Source organism: Temnothorax longispinosus, chromosome 1 (assembly GCF_030848805.1).
Source record: "Temnothorax longispinosus isolate EJ_2023e chromosome 1, Tlon_JGU_v1, whole genome shotgun sequence".
NCBI lineage: Eukaryota > Metazoa > Arthropoda > Insecta > Hymenoptera > Formicidae > Temnothorax > Temnothorax longispinosus.
Window position 1 is genome coordinate 17,949,425 of NC_092358.1, and position 18,900 is coordinate 17,968,324.

Below are 18,900 nucleotides of genomic sequence, written 5' to 3' on the forward strand. Positions count from 1 at the left end.
GTAAGTGTTCTTATCCTGTAACAAAGTTTCCATTTTTTGCAAATAAGCGTTTTTATCTAACGCTACAGTAACATAATTCTTGTCAGCACGTGTAAAAATAACATTGAGGTTATTTTGGCAAAAACGTGAAGTTGAGTTATGCATGGAAATAAATCTTTTATTAATTGTTCTCGAATTTGTGTGTAAGACAAAGTAGTTGACGTGATTCCTTGTCCAGCTAGGCGTTGCAAAATCTTTGGTCTTTGTGGACCAATATGCTTTACATGTTCTGCTAGATTGTTGTTAAATTTAGAGCCTAATGGTTTCTTAATTCGGTAATTTAGCGTTGGATTATTGCTTTCCTGACATAAGGCAATCACAACTTTTCCTGAAATCTTTAGATTAGATACTTCCTCGAAGAGGTTATCCTCCTTAATTTCAGTAGCATGATATCCGCCTAAACCTTAGCTTTTAGAAATCGGCAGATTTGGAACTTGTAAATCTGTACTCTTTCCCAATCCATCTTTATACGATTTTATCTGAGATAAGTATGCATGGATGGGTTGTGGAACGTTAAACTCAATGTCCTCGACTGCTTTTCTGATTGTTTTTCCTCAATTGACAAAGCTTTGCGTCCTTGTTTAGCTTTTGCATCAGTCAATTTCATCCATAAGAGACTTGTTGCACAATAGACCATCTCCTCTTTGACAAGGATCCTGTCCATCTGCCTCTTGTCTGTCTGACACTGACGATGCGTTTCTTCCGTTATTTAAGGTAAATGTGCGAACGAGGTTGAAAATTCTTCTCTAGGCTTTATTTCCATCACAGTAACATTGACTCCGAAAATCGATTTGCCAGTATCAGTTCGTTACGTTGTTTCGTAGGCGTTGCTGCCTTATCCAAATCTGGTGGTGGTGTTAACAGTGGCGATTTAGGCCCGAGTATTTCTGGAGTTGGTGGAGTCTTTTTCTTACCAGCCTTAGCCGGATCGAAATTTTCGAATTTTCCTCGGTATCTTGGAGCTATATAGACGTTTAATTTCCGCTGTGTATTGTTTTTTGCTTCTTTTATTTCAGCTTTCGCTTTCATGTTTAAAGTTTTAGCATCAACTACTAATTTGTTTAATTCAAAATTATATTTTTATTACGTTGCCAATGTTATGGCATTTGGTGTTGCTTTCAATATTTTTTATGAATTCGTGCATGGCAGTTTAAGTTCGTGGAGAGGTAAAAATTATTGTCAAATTGGAGGAGTTTAGTCATCTCTGAAGGAAGTACCTCCGTGTTGGAGAAGTTAATAAAGAATTATTAGCATATTTTATTTTAACAATTTTAAAAGAACACATATGCATTGAAAAATATCCTTGGATTTAATGTTACCTAGACTCGTCTCCGAATTGAAGACGAATGAAACTTTGGATTAAATTGGTGAAAATGTTAAAAAAATTATATTTAAGGAGAGAGGGTAGTAATTTGTGAATTAATGGTAATCAAATACTAGTCTTTAAGTCACACACATTGTGATTGTGGTCCAAAGATACAAATTTAGATTTTAAGTTACGTTTAACTGAATAATCGCTGTAGTACCGTTATCTTGGAATAAGTAATAATTTGCGTTTCCGTTATTATTAAAAATTTATTTGATGTTTCTACCCAATCATTCGGGTCGAATACCTAGTCAGTACGGTTGGCTTGTAGGTAAACTATTGTAAACTATTTGTCAAATATTGCGAGTATTGTACTGGCGCACATATGTCAACGGCTGCGTACACATCATCTATATCTGCGCGTGTCGTGCAGTCGCGTCGCTGTCGACGGGAAAGAGCAAGTTCTTGCTGACCAACGTGATCCTGTCACTCACCCGCAGGATGTCCAACGCGAGTGAGCGCAACCGACACGGTTCCGAGGTGACCAGCGTTCCAACTCTTCCATCAGGTACATTGACCAGGAGGCCTGGGAGTCCGGCGGTAACAGCACGGACACTACCGATTATTTTGATTTTGAACCCTCGCCCGGAGCGGACGCTGATTTCGCCGAGCGAAATAATGGTCGTTTTGAACAGCAACAAGAGTATTATCAATGAACGACAGGATGAAAATTATCAGATTCCGCGTTCCTTGCCGTCGCCGACGAGGAAGTAAAACAATAAGGGCAGCAGTTGGCGCCGCAAGTTTATGCTACGTCGTCGCTTCAACGATTTCTTGAACTTGAACAACGGTGAGACACGTTCATCCTCGCCGAGCGAATCGATAGCGAAGTCCTTATCCTGGATCGAGGAATCCTTGTTCAGATGAGGGGCAACAAGGCAGCAACACCTCGGCGACGACCATCTCGTCGCCATCGGTGTAAATCGACGTGACTGGAAGCCCTCAGATAGCCACCGCCTCTGTCGACGACATACCGTCTCTGGAGAACAGCTTTAGCTAGCCTGAAAAGGAAAATGACGATAAGGAGGAGCAGGCTGGTCCGGAGTTTGAGACGGAGAACTCATCTTTACCGTGCAGTCCCGCGGCTGCGTCCATCGTTGGTCTGGACTTTTTCTACGGTGCCCTATTACGACTTCATGTCTGTGAATGGCGGCGCGATGCGGCAGGGGATCACCAGCACCAGCTCGCCCCAGCTATCGTCCGATGTGAGTTTGCATTCCAGCGTGGACTGCCCGCCGATATTTGCAGCTTTTACGGTGAAGACAGCAGTCCGAGCATGGATTCGTTGAAGTCTAAAGGGTCTGGACGCGACCGGGTGCCGCGAGATCTCGTCCGAATCTGGAACGACAGTGCCGGCTGCTCTTCGGCCAGCAGCTTGTTGAGCCCGAGATCAAGATCGGGTCCGGCCGGGCCATGTTTTAAGCTTTTCGAGGATGGCGACGTACAAGTGTGCTACTTGAATCAAATCCGGACTTTTTTAAAGAAGACACTGTGCAGCAAGTTTCTTAGACGCTGGGAGACGCATCATCTCTATCTCAACGACTGTTGCCTGTTCTCCAAGACGCTGTCGGGTTTTCTTCAGCAACCTGTTCCGTACAGCAGGAACAGTAGATGATCCGAAAGTACGTTGTCGCCAGGTGGGATCCTGCTTAAAAGAACTGTCTCAGCATTGTCCTACCAGACGGTTCGCTTCTTCTGCAAGACGCTTACACGAGGGAGCAGTGATACCGTTTGATATGGAAGAAAAATATCTTTCGAGGAGGCGACATATATACAAGTGTGCTGCCTGAATCAAACCCGGACTGTCGTAAAGAAGATCCTGCAGCAAGTTCTTTAGACGCTGGGAGACGCATCATCTCTATCTCAACGACTGTTGCTTGTCCTCCAAGACGCTGACGAGTTTTCTTCAGCAACATGTTTCGTACAGCAGCATGTCGGAGATCTGGAAGTACGTTGTCGCCAGGTGGGATCCTGCGTATAAGAACTGTTTCAGCATTGTCCTACCAGACGGTTCGCTTCTTCTGCAGGACAGTAACGCTTACACGAGGGACCAGTAATATCGCTTGATGTGAAAGAAAAATATCTTTCGAGAAAGGCGACATACAAGTGTGCTGTTTGAATCAAACCCAAATCATCGTAAAGAAGATCCTGTCCAGCAAGTGCTTTAGACGCTGGGAGACGCATCTTCTTTATCTCAACGACTGTTGCCTGTCCTCCAAGACGTTGACGGGTTTTTTCAGCAACCTGTTCCGTACAGTAGCATGTCGGAGATCTGGAAGTACGTTGTCGCCAGGTGAGATCCTGCTTATAAGAACTGTCTCAGCATAGTTTTACCAAACGGTTTACTTCTTCTGCAGGACAGTAACGCTTACACAAGGGGTCGGTGATATCGCTTGATGTGAAAGAGAATATATCTTTTGAGGAGGGCGATATATATACAAGTGTGCTGTTTGAATCAAACCCAAACTTTCGTAAAGAAGATTCTGTCCAGCAAGTTTTTTAGACGCTGAGAGACGCATTATCTCAACGACTGTTGTCTGTCCTCTAAGACGCTGACGGGTTTTCTTCAGCAACCTGTTCCGTACAGCAGGAGATCCGAAAGTACGTTGTCGCCAGGTGGGACCCTGCGTATAAGAACTGTCTCAGCATTGTTTTACCAGACCGTTTGTTTCTTCTGCAAGACACTTACACGACGGACCAGTGATACCGCTTGAGATTGAAGAAGAATATTTTAAATACTAACACGTGTTGATGAGCACTCGGGAAGAGAAGGTACTGCGCGAATTGTGCACAATGATGGACTTCACCCTGTGACATTCAGTCTAACCTTGAAGTCGACGTTAGACTTCTTCTGCCGACTGACAGTTTACTAACGGTTACCTTCGTGTTGTTTGGAACTGTAATAAAAATGACATTTTTTTCGTCGGGTATTCTGATGTGTGCAGATTTTGCATAAGTGAAGAAAGTACGGAATTATCTGTAAATTGCCATTTCAACGACTTGGCCGTGAGATTGCTCAGGATTTCAAGACTTACTTCCACTTCTAAAGTTCTCCTGTAATGGCTCTTCAAGAAGCCAGCGAGGCGTTACCTTGTACGTCTTTTCGAAGATACGAACTTGTGCACTATTCACGCTAAGCGAGTCACTATCATGCCGAAATAATCCAACTGGCACGTTGTATCTGTGACGAGCGAGCTTAGGCGCAACAAATTTATAAAATAAACAATCTACATGAAGGATGATCATCATTATCTTTTATTTTTTATTGTAAAAGTGTCCGAAGGAGATGGATTTTTATTTGAACTTGGTTACTTAACCCTTTAGGGGCCTGTGTACATAATTATGTAAAAAAAGAAAAAAAAAGAAAAAGAAAAAAAGAAAAAAAAAACCTCATCAGGGACGTCTTTTAAGACTATCTTATAAATTATATCATTTTACTCCAATGGGATCGATGTGTGGCCCCTAAAGTGTTAAATACAGCAGTTTCAAACATTTGTATTGACAATTACAGTACAATTACAGTACAATTAAACGTGTTAAAAAAACTCTGAGTTCCGAAACATATAGATGCTAGGTATTATTTTATACGCGAAAAATATGCAAACGAAGAAATAGATATAAGATATGTTCTAAGCGAAGACCAACTAACCGATATCTTTAGAAAAATCTTTTTTTATTAAGGCTCCTGGTCCCTAAGCCGAGAACTCCATGTTAACGGTGGCGACGTACCGTCGCGGTAGAAATAAGAACTCTCTCCAATGGAGAATTCTGTTCTTTGTGACATGTTGACAACCTATTTTGTCCTGCATGGTATTTCGTTATTATTCGCTTTGTACTTGTGCTATAATATTTAATGTATTTGTGAAACTCGTAAAATTGACCGAGGAGTAAGATTTGCAAGGAATGCATATGCGGAGGAACATTTTCCACTCCTTTCGATAGTTGTCAAACGGCTTGTTTTCTCGTATGTTTAGGCTTCATTTTATGGTTGTTTGTTTATTGTCGAGGGAAAAGAATAGTTCCCGGTCAATTTTAGAAGTGTTCTGAAATGATCTACAGTGATTTTTTATTGAAATGTCTTTTTATTTGAGAATGCCACGCAGGACAAAATAGGGTAATTTCTCTCCTCGATAGCAAAAAATTCAATATGATCGCGGTGACTACCCAGGAGCCTTAAAGGATAGATTTGTCACATAGTGCAATAAAATTGGTATTACAGAAGCACTTAAATAATGCGGATGTTAGAAATAAAGTTCAAGTATTTGTACGCTTCTGTTCGGTGTATGCCAAGAGAGTAGATAAGTGATGTTATCTGAACAACCTTTCTCTGTTTCTTTTATTGTTAGTTTTAGGTCCGTTTTTATTTTTTTTTTTTATTATGTATTTCTGTGGATAATTTAAATAATTATTGCAAATTAATATGGCAACACAATATACAATTTTAGTATACAGAATAAGGATACAATTTACATACCATGCGCGTGGCCATGCGGCACCATATAAAAGCCAGGCTTAAGTGTCTGGAAGCAGATGTGCAATGGCGGAAATAGCAAAAAAAAAGAACGGAATTATGCTTATTGCGTTCTCTTGTTAATAGCGTATTCTAAAGTCTAAGTTTAAAGTAGATAGATAAAATATCGCAATTATCCGCCATTTTGGCTCTACAACTATGGGACCACACAAAGAAACGCGTACATACATATAATGTTTCACACACAGAATCAGGTTAGGAAAATTGCACTTAATGTGTAGCTATGTTACATTATGTAATAAGATAATTGTACATTATATCCATTATTCGACGCCATTTGACTCTAAATGCTAAAGCATTGAGTCTTATGAATTGCGATTACAGACATCTATATGTTATATACTAGATTGCTAATTTCCACAAAATCACTTCTACGTGGATCTGAAAAGTATGTACATAACTCATGCGTTGTGTAAAAGATATGAATGTTACTTAATTGGTTGAATTTCAAGCAATATGTGTTACATATCTACCATTTTCTCTTTTATTTACGCCACGGATGTGCAGATGCTCACTCGTCATATATATGTGATACATATTTTTTGGAATTCATGTTTTTGATACGGTATAAAGGAGTAGCAATTTAGTATACACACATACGTGACGCATACATATACATGAATTTAATGGATGGAACAGAGGAGGCATCTTTTGGACTTGCTGCACTAGTTAGCTGATTTACGTAGAATTTCCCTTATTTGCTTTTGTGTTACCTCGGTCATATCTATTTTTTATTTTTCATGTTTTTATCACGGTTTTTCGCGTTTTTTCCCAATTACTTAAATGTTTAAAAATTGGGCCTGCGATATTTGGTGAGCAAAAGCATGTAGCGAAATTTAAGGCAATATTGACCATGGACTGGCAATACGAGCACACCGTATCACATACTCTCTCTAAAGTGTCCGGAAGCACCGAAAGAGGAAAAGAGGGAGAAATATACTTCTCTATCCAAAGTGTCCGGAAGTATGGAAAGAGAGAAGATGGTTCTTTCTCGAACTTCCTCCGTACGTTATAATAAACTGTAGGCAGTTGCCAGTCCATATCTATAAGGTCCGTGTATGGGACGAATCGTTGTTCATAAATGTATAATATAGATGTCTGTGATTGCAGTACTTTGTCTATCTACTTTAGCGCGTCTTATCCTAGAGCGTCTAATCCAGTAGAGCGCGCGTAATATGAACACACATCTACCCCTTTTTAAGAAAAAAATTATTTCGCTGCATACATTGATAAGTAATCAGGTCGTTTTCTAACGACCTGACTACTTATCAATGAACGCTCTAAAAATGTTCGTACTCTAACAGAGCGTCGTAGTGTATGTTGCGTTTGATCAAAAAGATGATTAGGTTCTGTTTGTAAAGAAACGCGGATATTAATTTGTGTTTTGTTTCGAGATTGTTCGGCATGTCTCTTGAAAACATCGTCTTGTTCATTCCGTTCATGCGATTTAAAACTCTAGTAATAATTATTAGTTTGAGACTCTACAGGAGTGTTTACTTTCTATGGAACGCATTTGACTTACATGTCTTATCCAGGAACAACCATCATCGAACGACATCTTATAATGCAACTTTTTCAATCGATCTGTAATTCTATCGAATTTCAGTTTTTCATTTTTCGAATAATTCCTACACGCTACTCCGCACGAGAAATTTGTACTTAACGGGTTAGTATTACTAAGAGTTTGGATTTATTATGCTAGTTTTTGTCGGAACACAAAAAAAATTAACTCAGTCACAAGTTATTAAATTTAACACTTTTCGTTGTTAGAAAGTGAGAAAAATGTAGTCAATCAACCGAAAGTTTCTGACAGTTTTATTTTATATGGTAGGTAACATTACATCTGATCTAGCGCATAGTTTTCTGTTGAGAACGTTTCCGCAGGAGACATATTTGTTATTGCATATGGCATTGTTCTATACTGTAATAATAACTTATTTAATGCTAAAATTCTTTAAGACTCTTGATAATAAAAAATCAATATATTGATTTGGCTATGAGAGTAACAACGTGGTTCTTGGTACGTAAATTATAAGAACTGATTTATTTTTAAATTACAATCATTTCTGTTATTCAATACTAAATCGACATTTAAAGAATCACAGTTTATACGACATAAAACTTGTTTAAGCATTTGTATAAAACGTTCAGCCTGACCATTTGTTGCTATATTATACGAAGCCGTATACTTTATGTTTACCGTTTATTTGTAGGAATTGTTGAAATTTATGTGAAGCAAATGTTTTACCATTATCCGTAAATACAGTTTGTGTGGTAGATCAAAATTATTCCGAAAAATTTTCTTTATTTGTTTTCAATCATTTCCGACACAGTAGGTGGAAGAGGGATATCACGGGATCACGCGTCCCATGCAATATTATTTAATAATATTTGAAAGCAACATTAAAGTCATGATTTTTAAATGCTAAACGTATATATACTAATGAAATTGTAGTTTATATGTATAATAATACATATTTTGAATATTATATATCGAAATACCCGAGAAAAAAAATTGTCATAATATGGTCAGATTTAATAGAATAGAATAGATACTTTATTTACCCCAAAGGGGTCTTAAAGGGCGTTTTAAAGGGACATACCCAACCTTGTACAATTGGCGTTTTGAAGGGACGTACCCAACCCTGTACATTAATCGCGTTTCCTATCCCGACCTGGCCTCGCTCTCTCTAAGGCGGCAGTGTGGTCTAGTGGTAGAGTGCCAGACTCGTAATCTGAGGAACAAGGTTCGAGTCCACTAGAGCCATGGAAAGTTTTTTCCGAAAGCTGCGCTCTCCGTGCAAGATTAGGGCTCTTGTGCGGAGCAAACTGGGCTCCGTCTTTCGGAAAGAGACGTGAAGCCGTTGGTCCAAAGGGTTAAGTGACACGTTGGCCTCGTTATATTTCGTCACAGCAGTAAGCATATATTCGACAACAACTTTCTGTTGTAATATGTCATCATCCGTTTCTGACAAAACGGAAATCATCTCAGTAATTCCTATTATAAAAGGCTTTTCTTTGAAGGTAACTTCGTTTGCAACATCAAGCAGATTGAGTGTTAATTTACAAGGTTGTCATCGCAACCACTACGCGTAACTGTAATGGTCAGATTTAAAATATATTATTAAATATGAAAGGTTCTAAATTAGATATGAAAAGATCTAGTTTTATATGAATTTTATATAATTATATGTAATCAGATCTGAAATTTGGCGTGATATGATCATATTTTTATGTATATAATCATATTCGACTTGATCTCTATTATATATGACAACAGATCTGTTGTTCAAGCAAAAATGGGTCACGCATGTCAGATACGGGAAATGAAATATACAAAATCCTGGCATCAGCCACGGAAACGAAGTACGTTAGTTGCTTATTCTCATTTTCTCTAATAATTTCTTTGTCAAGAGGGTAGCTGCGCAATCGAGATATTACCCAAGGGATTAGGTATTTTCTATTAGCCAATTTCCATGCTTTTTCATACGATAGGTTATTAACTATTATTACATTTGTTACCAATGCACTTTACATTTAAATATCTTTAAATAAATCTGATGTTTGTCTAGTATGATTGGAAAAAGTTGTATGGACATCTTGATCTTAGAAATGGTAAATAGAAATCTTTTTTCTCTCTCTTTTTTCCAAGTTTACTTTTTTTCCCTTTTTTCTTTCTTTAAAAATTAATGGTTTATGGATTGTTGATAATTTAACAGTATTTTTCAACATTTCGTTTTCGTAGGGAAGCAGTGTGGTCTAGTGGCAAAGGTGACTCATAACTGCGAGGACTCGGGTTCGAGTCCATCTGACTACAGTTGGAATATTTTGTCTTTCAGAAGAAATACATTAACCTGCTAGTTTTCTTCCAGAGGTACACCACATACTTTTCAAAAGATTTAGTATTAGTATGAATATATACTATAAAATTGCGTAAGAAACCTTAAAGAGAAGCGTCTCCTTACCTGTGTAACATGTGCACAGTGTAACCGTGCACGGTTGTTTTTTCAAGCGCTCTGCTATTTTGCCTTCTAATCTTTTTTCACGATGCCAAAAAATTCTTACGAATAAGTAACACATTAACTTTGCCAGCGATTATTAACCAAATTGAGAATTTTTAATCGACGTAACTGGCAATCAAGGTATATACGGCGTTTTTAAGATATAAAATTTATTATAAACTAATAAATTTTTTCAAATCTTTTTTCGTGTATTTCCAAGTACACGAATTTTTAACCTACTAAACTGCGTGCCGACCAATTTGTCAGACTTTAAAACACAGTTTCGTTGGAGAATTAAAATCCCCTAGCCTCCTGATTGAAAGAAATTATTGCGAAAAATATTACCTCAACCTTTTTTTAATTTGTCGTGATATAATATAGTGATTGTATGGTAGACTTTGCAATGTCATTAATTTTATGTAAGAGCGGATATTTTTGTGTGTCTCCGAATTTCTCCAGCTCTATCAAGCTTAAAATGTTGCGAACCATTAACATAGAAATAAAATTAAAACACAGTGTCTGTGCACTGTTGCCGTTTTCAATGACTTTTTTGTAATTACGCAGCTTGAAACTGCCTGGCTGAGCCCTGAGGTAATATTTTTCAACTTCGATCAACTTAGAATAATAAAGATGGGTTGAGTTATCAAATTTATAAAATTTTGCTTTGTTCCAAATTGATTTTCTTGATATTAATTTGTTTATCGCCATAGTTAAATACTTTTTGCATCCTTACAATAAAACTTGGTGAGATCTCTTTGTTTTTAAGCTGAGTATAAGATGGTATAATAATGATGATAGAATGTTGGAAAAATCTTTCATAATTCCACCATCTTTTCTTTTTCAAAATGTAGTGATTCTAACATAGGATTTTTCAGATTTTTAAACCTTTTCTTTCACTTTACTTAATCTTTCAAGATGTTTTTTTTTTAACTGACATGATTATGTCTATCATCCTTATTGTTATCCAGTTTGGATGTGGAAGGTTTAGATAGCTTTAGGTTATCTAAACCTAGCTTCATGTAAGAAATATTCAGGTATGAAATCTGTGGTAATGTGGAATATGAGTGTAATATATTGGATGTTAGGAATAAGGAACAGTAACGTGGATTCAATAGACCGTTGTTAACACTTGCTTTATTTTGAGTGATCGTTGTCGCTCGTAATCCAGAACTCGCTCTTCCCCATTCACGTTGTTGGGGCATGTCTTACGCACTCTCGCATCACGTGTCACCCTCATTAGTCTCATTACTCTCCCGACACTCACTCGACTTTCTCGCAATGAGTATACGAAAAAAACCCCACAAACTTTATGAAAACCAATTTTGTTTAAGTTTATCCGCTTTAGGTCTACTATTGGAAATGGTGTTTACTTTATTCTTGGAGAGTATATAATACTCCTCGATCTATTAACGTATGTGTTATATTTTTTTTCACTTTTTACAACATAAAATGATTATAATAAATAAAAATTGTAGGATTGATAATTCACAAAGGTAAAATATCAAAATCTATAGTTTTTATCTATTAGCGAATTCGGACGCACCAGTGCGCACTCAGTGCACTGCATTAAAGCCATCGTACACAAATCAACATATATATATATATATATATATATATATATATATATATATAAAGTATATGTTTAATATAAACAGGTTAAGTCACGAAATTCTCAATATTTTTTATTGTACTATTTTGGTAAAATATGTATTGAGCATTTTATCAGTCGAAATACTTGCATTTGACTTTAAGTATTAGAGATTAAATCAGTGTACAACGACTTTAATGTGCACTGAGTGCGCACTGGTGCGTCCAATTGAATTTGCTATAAGTTTTACCATGGAAGTAAGAACCACGAAGTTCTTCATTAATATTTAACACTTTGTCCACCATAGTCGATAGTATTTGGAACCCTTTTTTTACAAATTTCTTTTCGATTAGTTAATAATAATTCTAAAACAAATATTCAATAGGGCTGGCGAACAAGCTGGATGTTTTTGCTAAATTATTATATTTTAATAAACAATACAGACGTTTCAGCCTTGAATATGGCTACTACCTAATATGGCTAATTGTGGAAACGCGCCGATGGAAGTACGAGGTTCTTCATGAGAAGTACATGAATCTAAAAGAGGACAAGATACGACTGTCGCAGGCCGTCAACGCTCTCAAAGGCGCCATTCGTGACGCACGATCGTCCCCAGCGTGCAGTCCTGACGATCTTCTGCAGAGAAAAGATATGGTGTTGGCCGAGATCTGGCAAATTCGTCAGAGCCGGAAGACAAAGGCCCGGTCTGCTTGAGACGAGAATTGGATCTCCTTCAGAAGTTCCGACAGCAACGTGCTGTCCGTGATCGCCAATGGGGGAAACGGCCCGGGCACGATCGGGGACCGTCTACCGAATCGCGATTACAAATCGTCGCAATCGTACTTCCCGTACGGAATGAGCGACCAGATGATACAACCGATCCCACGTGGTCGTCCGATAACGGACTACGATCGCAATATCTGCCTCCCTAACCGGAAGCACGAGTTGCAGGTCAAGAGCACGGACGTCATAATCCTCGGCTACTTTGGCGAGAACAATCCTGACATCATGGCCTTTATCAGTGTAAAAAAACCTTGGTCGTTGAAATTTAAAAAGTCGTTACATTGAGTATTAAAATAACGGAAACTAACATCGTTATAATATAATAGAGAAGCTAAATGTCATTACATCAAATATTAATTTAACAGAGAAACTAACGTCATTATAAATTGATAGAAGTCGCTACATCGATTGAGATACTCGCTTACATTTTTGTCTTCGTGTGTGTCCTTTCCGTCTATCGCAGCCATCGGTAACAATGCTGTTCCCATTCTTGTACATTTCGTGTCTAATACAATACAATCTTTTATACGCATCGCTCAATTCAAGTCATAAAATAGATAAACCATATCCGTGCGTTATGTTATTTAATCTGTTAATGTTCGTTGGTTGAGAAAGTCTTATGTTATGCGGGCATGTGTTTAATAATTCTAAATTAGGAAACTTTTTTTTTCATTAAAATTTTTAAAATTTAATATTCTTTGCTAAATATTATCTATATCTGAAGAAGTTAATTTACTTTTTTCGATATTATTAAAAACTGTTGGCAAAATTCGCCATTCAAACATAAGTTTTAGAATATCAATATTTTTTATTTTTGAAGCAATATACGATAAATCTTTCTTGAATACATTTGTAGTTAACTATAGTCATCACACTATGACTTTAGCATTTTATTATTCTGTTGAGAAACTTTAAACTAACGTTTACTTATGTACTAGCTTAATTATTTCTCCTTTCAATATAAAGCGCAACTTTAGATTCTAAAAAATTTAATTGATCAAAAAACTATCTTTATATGGTAAACATCTCATTATTTCATTAAGAGTCGTTTTATAAAAATATAAAAATATTATAAAACATCCGAGTCTTTTTCTTAATATAATTTTATTTTTTACTTTTTTTGGTTTTTTTGTGCATTATATTTTAACAAATTAGGTAATTTTCCAAAGCAAGGTTAATTATCTTAATAACTACAAATACAGTATATGGTATTTTTTTTTAATTTGGAGCATTCCTGAGTCATAATTTATCTGTTTTCAACAATTATGCACAAATGAATAAATGTTCTTTATTATTATTGTATTATATATTAGGAGAGTGTTCCCTTTCTAATAAAATTTTTGTCGAATAGCAGTAGGGGATATATATTTTTATTTTTTTAAATATAACATTATATTGTTAATTTTTTTACTTACACCATTATTTGACCAAAATGTAGTATTTCTGCGTGAATTTGTTAAATACAATCGATCTTTTAACCACTATCTCTCAGGCACTGATTTGCTTTCGCTCTGTGAGCAGGATCGCTGTTGATCGACTGTTGATTCATGTTGCGATCACGTCTCATCGCGTTTGATAGGATTGATAAAGTATATTTTACCGAGACTTGTTTCCGCATTGTCGTTGATGTATTCTATGCAATTCGCGCAATTTTCTTTACTTCCCTTAATTCTTATAAGATTGCAGTGGGTAACGTCGCGTTTTCCAGGGTTGTCGTATGTGAGCGACGATTTCTTTGCCTGGGAAATCTCTTTGATTTCTCCGGACGACGTGGAGTCGTAAGTCTCCAAGTGCTTCGTTAAGTTTTTTTTGCGTTTAGCGAGAAGGAAACTATCAATGGTCATGAAGGGCGTCTCGAAGTACAGCCTCCACAGCACAGATATCATCATCGTGAGTACTAAATTGGCGATGAATTCGCGTATTATATTCATTTGTGTTAAATTGCCGGGTGTTTGAACGGCTCCGACGTGTGATGGTATGACTAGATAATGAGAGAGATAAGCGCAGTAGGTCAATTTGCTGAGCGGAATTTATCCACGCCAAGAAAGTAAATAATTGATGGGATCTGCGTATCCAGTTATGCAGCAAATTATCCAGGAGACCGAGAGTACGAAGACCTGACGATGGAAACCGGTAGAAGCTTGCCTCCAGCTTGTTGTACACGTGAGTGTCGAAGTACATGCCTCGCGGTCCGAAAATCACCGAGAGACCGGCCATAATCGCGATCAGCCAGCCGAGAATCACGCACCAAGTATGTAACCTGACTTTGCAAGATCGCGTCTTATATAGCAAGTATCCAAGGCCTAATCCAATGACGTAAGGCTCAAATCTATTGTATGTCTTTATATAGATTTTCAGATAAACCTGGATTACGTTCTTCTCCCTCTTGTAATAGAGCATGGTGCCGGTTAATTCGAAATAATAAGTATAACAAAGGGTACGAGGACCGAAAGAAATAAACAGACGGCCAAAACAATGGCTAAGAACAGCCCTCTAAACTTGAGCATAGGATACAGTACAAGCAGCGACAGCCAAACAAACTGCATGTCTGTCGATAGGTACCAGGATTGGGACATGCACATGTTCGCTACATTGACATAGTTGTTAACATAGAGTAAGTTGGTCCACCAATTCTCGCGACAGAAGTTTTGGTTAGTACCGACTCAGGTGTCCCAATAATGCGGGCCTGTACTGAATTTGTAGAACAGAGTGGCATAAAAACCGATCATCATCGCGTAGGCCGGTGTTAATCTTATATAACGATGAAGATAAAATCCTATCACGTCAAAACGCCGCTTTAAGGACCGTTCCTTTTTCAACAGTTCGTTGTAAGCGAGTAGGAGCCCACTCAGAAGGAAGAAGGTATTCGTGACGATGTTGCCGTTAAGCACCAGCATGTTGTTCCAATCGTAGTGCATACGTAGAATCTGCATGAGGTTCATATTGACATCAACGATCTTCATGTAATAAGTATGACCGTAAATGATCCAGCATATGCTGATGAACCGCAAGCCGTCTATAGGCAGCGAATAGATTCCGGACGTCTATCAGTTTCCAACAGCTCTTTTCCATTCTTGTACAAAGAAAATGCCGCAAAAATACCTTCCGACGCGCTAGCACGCCGTTGCATCGCAATATCGTATCCCGTGCTGGCTATGATGATCAATGCGAACAGCACAAGAATCGATGCATAACCAATCGCCAATGTTCTACGTTGTCTGAACGGTTTCAATGGTATAGCATGATTCCTTAGAAACGGTGATAGTCATGTCTACACGCCTTTTGACTTTCAATGGATCGAGCGTGATCTCGAGAGTCTCCTGTATCCGTATGATTGCAGGTGGACGGAACGCAAAACATCCACTCGTATTGGATCGATTCGCCGGAAGTCAATTTCGTCGCATTCGACGCGATAGCGACGTTCACAAGCAGGTCTCTCATGTCCAAATCACGTCGCGTCTTGTTGTCTTTGAAGATCTCGAACTGCACCGCTGCGTTGCAAGCTTGCCCGACAAACCCGTGTTCGGTCTTCACTTGTAAGCATTCGTAAAAATTACCCAGCTGTTTGTAATTGCCGGTGATCATGCCTGACGGAAATGTACTATCAAAAAAAACTTATAATATGAACTGTTATATGAATTTTACACAAAATTTCCCGTTTATTCTTACTTATTCTTCAGGCTGATCTAGTTCATCAGCCCACGGTTGTTCGTTGATGGCTTCGTCAGCCCTTATCTGTTCAACTAATGATATATATTCGTCTAATAAATCTAAATCACCCATGTCGTTTCCGTGTAAAATAGGATCAACACTGTAAATTATTAAAATTTATATCTAACAAGCAACATATTATTGGAGGAAGAGAAGGAGGAGGCGTCGTACATTTGAATCGCCCAGTCTGTGTAGTCCTCGAGCGCCTTCAGATAAATTTTGCCATCGCGGATGCACTGCGGGGAAGCGAATTCGCGAGGCACGAAGGGCTCCGTAACGAGATCCATGAGAACAACTTCGGGCTTCGTGCCGCCAACGTTCGTCGCCGCTAACAGGATCAAGAAAAGATGCACGCGCGCTTTCCATCCGGGCCGCATTGACTCCATCCTTCTTGAATTTCTTTTTTTTTCGATACCACGAAATTACCAAAATTTTGTAGTTACCAAACTACGAAATTTTGTAGTTATCAAACTCTTTCTCTCTGTCATCAGTAGTATCTCTACGGAAGAAATCTGTGTTTAAGCACATTCCGTGTTGGAGAGGATCAACGAGACACGTGCACGTCAAGTAAATTGTCAAGTAAATTACTTTCCGTATATATTAAATATATTGACAATTCAGATTGTTTTGAAATTCTCTTAAAATTGCATAATGTTTTGCACCTGATATCTAAGTAGCAACTTTTCTAATTAAATTTTCACAATTTTTCGGTAATTTTTTACAGGATTTACTTACAATAATCGCGGAAGAATTAAAGGACTGGAAAAAAAAAGTTTTAACAATTAAAAAAAATTTTTTTGCATTACAATCTGTGGCATTTAGAGCTAATAATTCAAGCAATTGGATTTTTACTTTTTTATTTGTTGGCGAAATGTATTTTATAATCATGCACATGAATTTTGTGTTCGTAATAATTTCTAAATTAATTTGGCGTCGACTTCAAAAATTGAAAGAAATTCTTAAAAGTATTATTTCATACTTTTTAGAGCTTTTTTATATTTTTAACTTTTTTAATTTTTTTTATTTTTTTACATATAAATATTATAATTACCGCTTGACCACCGGCGTCTAATTTGTCTTTTTATCTTTATTTAAAATATGTTTAGTTTTGTATATGCAGTTTGTATAAAGTATCTTTATTTTTTACCACAATGTCTTACAATAGTAATATATTGTTGCGCTCGACCGCGCGTTCGCTGCACTCACTCATACACACTCGCGAATGCAGCGCGCAATCCCGTTTCCGGGAATAAGAACTCTCAGTTAGAAAGGAGAACTCGTTTAATTAGGGTAATGCAGAAATACAACAACACTCAATGTCGACAGATGTAAACAAACAACCACAGGTTCGTCGTTAGGAACGTCGTCAGGCAGCGCTTCGCGGCTGCCTTTCGGGCTTCTACCGGGCGTCTCGGCACGGGCGCAATAATATGATAAAGAAATATTATTTTAAAAAACATGTATTTGGTTTATTGTACTAAAGTAATAATTCTATTTCTCTTATCTACTGCAACAAGGTCCTCGTCTTCGTCAGGTTCAGCTCTAGCATCGTTTGCTATTCGCATCGCTTCTTCGATTGGCGCTTTATGTTCAAAATTGATTTCATTTCGATCGATTAGAAAATTATGTATGACGCACGCTGCCGCTATTATGGTATTTCCCAGAGCTGGAGTAGATATGTCTAAGTATTTTAACCTTCGAAACTTGCCTTTTAAAAGACCGAATGCTCTTTCAATCATAGATCTGATGCTACTTAATTTAACATTGTAAGAACTTTGCTCTCTCGTCAAGTGACCATTATCACGAAACGGATAATCATCAGATTTATCATTAAAGGGTAAACAGAGTCTCTTAGAAGATGCATATTAGGGGGTAATAGAGGATTTTCAGCACGATTTAATCGTTCAAACAATTTACTTTGCCCGAATACCCGAGCATCGTGTATTCGTTCAAGCATTCCAATAAAAATGTCTATAAAACGTGCCTTGTGATCGCATACACCTTGCAATATAATGGAGTACTTTGTTTCTATTATAAAAGTCTATAGGGTTGCCTGTGGGAGCTTTTATCGGAATATGGCGACCATCGATCGCACCAACAACATCGGGAAAACCGTGAGACCGTCTTCGGAAAATAATTTCCTCATCATAACATCTTCTGTCAGGCCACACTATATAATTTGGCAATAGATTAGCCAAAATCGTGACAATTTCCTTAAACACACAGTGACCAGTGCATTTGGACAATTTAAAACGATCTCCAGCAGCGAGAAAACTTTCTGGTTTAGCCAAAATCCAGACCGAGAACATAATTTTCTTCCTTAAATCTACAAGGTAATTTAGATTCTCAAGGATAGCATGTCCAATTACGTTGACCAAGTCTTAAACAATTTTATTTACAAAATTAAGTTGAGTATTTAAATTAATTGAGAGTTCACATTTTTACAAAATATACTATATAGAAGAACAATAATTTTATAGTAATTTTTGATTTCTTGCTTTTTCGCCACGTTGCAATATTTCTAATTCATCCAGCTTTGGTATTGGTTCTACCAATTTATCGATTATAAGATGTAATGCATTTTATTTCGATCATTTACACCATCATCCTCAGCAAATAAAGCTATAATATCCAAATCGCCCATATTGTCAAACAATATTTCGATTTCTTTGAAATTTAATAATATTTTGTTTTTTGCTATGCTATTAGTAAACGCACTGAGAGGTTACGTTAGAAAAATAGTACATGCTTACGTGATACGCGCTGCTCAAGTACGTTCAGCAGACACGATCTGTATCACTAAGCGTTTAGTGATCACTCGCTCAACTGCTTTGCAACGGTTGTAATAATCTGCTGAACGCGCCCATTCATCCTATGCTTT

General features: G+C 37.4%; 1 long non-coding RNA gene and 3 pseudogenes across 1 annotated transcript in view; 2 read left to right on the plus strand and 2 right to left on the minus strand.

Annotated features, from left to right (window-relative positions):
• Nucleotides 1-18,900, plus strand: part of LOC139813263 (uncharacterized) — a 107,288-nt gene that overhangs the window by 56,486 nt on the left and 31,902 nt on the right. The gene's annotated exons all lie outside the window — the stretch shown is intronic.
• LOC139814162 (uncharacterized) lies at nt 1,622-6,324 on the plus strand (annotated as a pseudogene).
• Nucleotides 13,865-16,405, minus strand: LOC139812316 (nose resistant to fluoxetine protein 6-like; annotated as a pseudogene).
• Nucleotides 17,489-18,663, minus strand: LOC139814200 (uncharacterized; annotated as a pseudogene).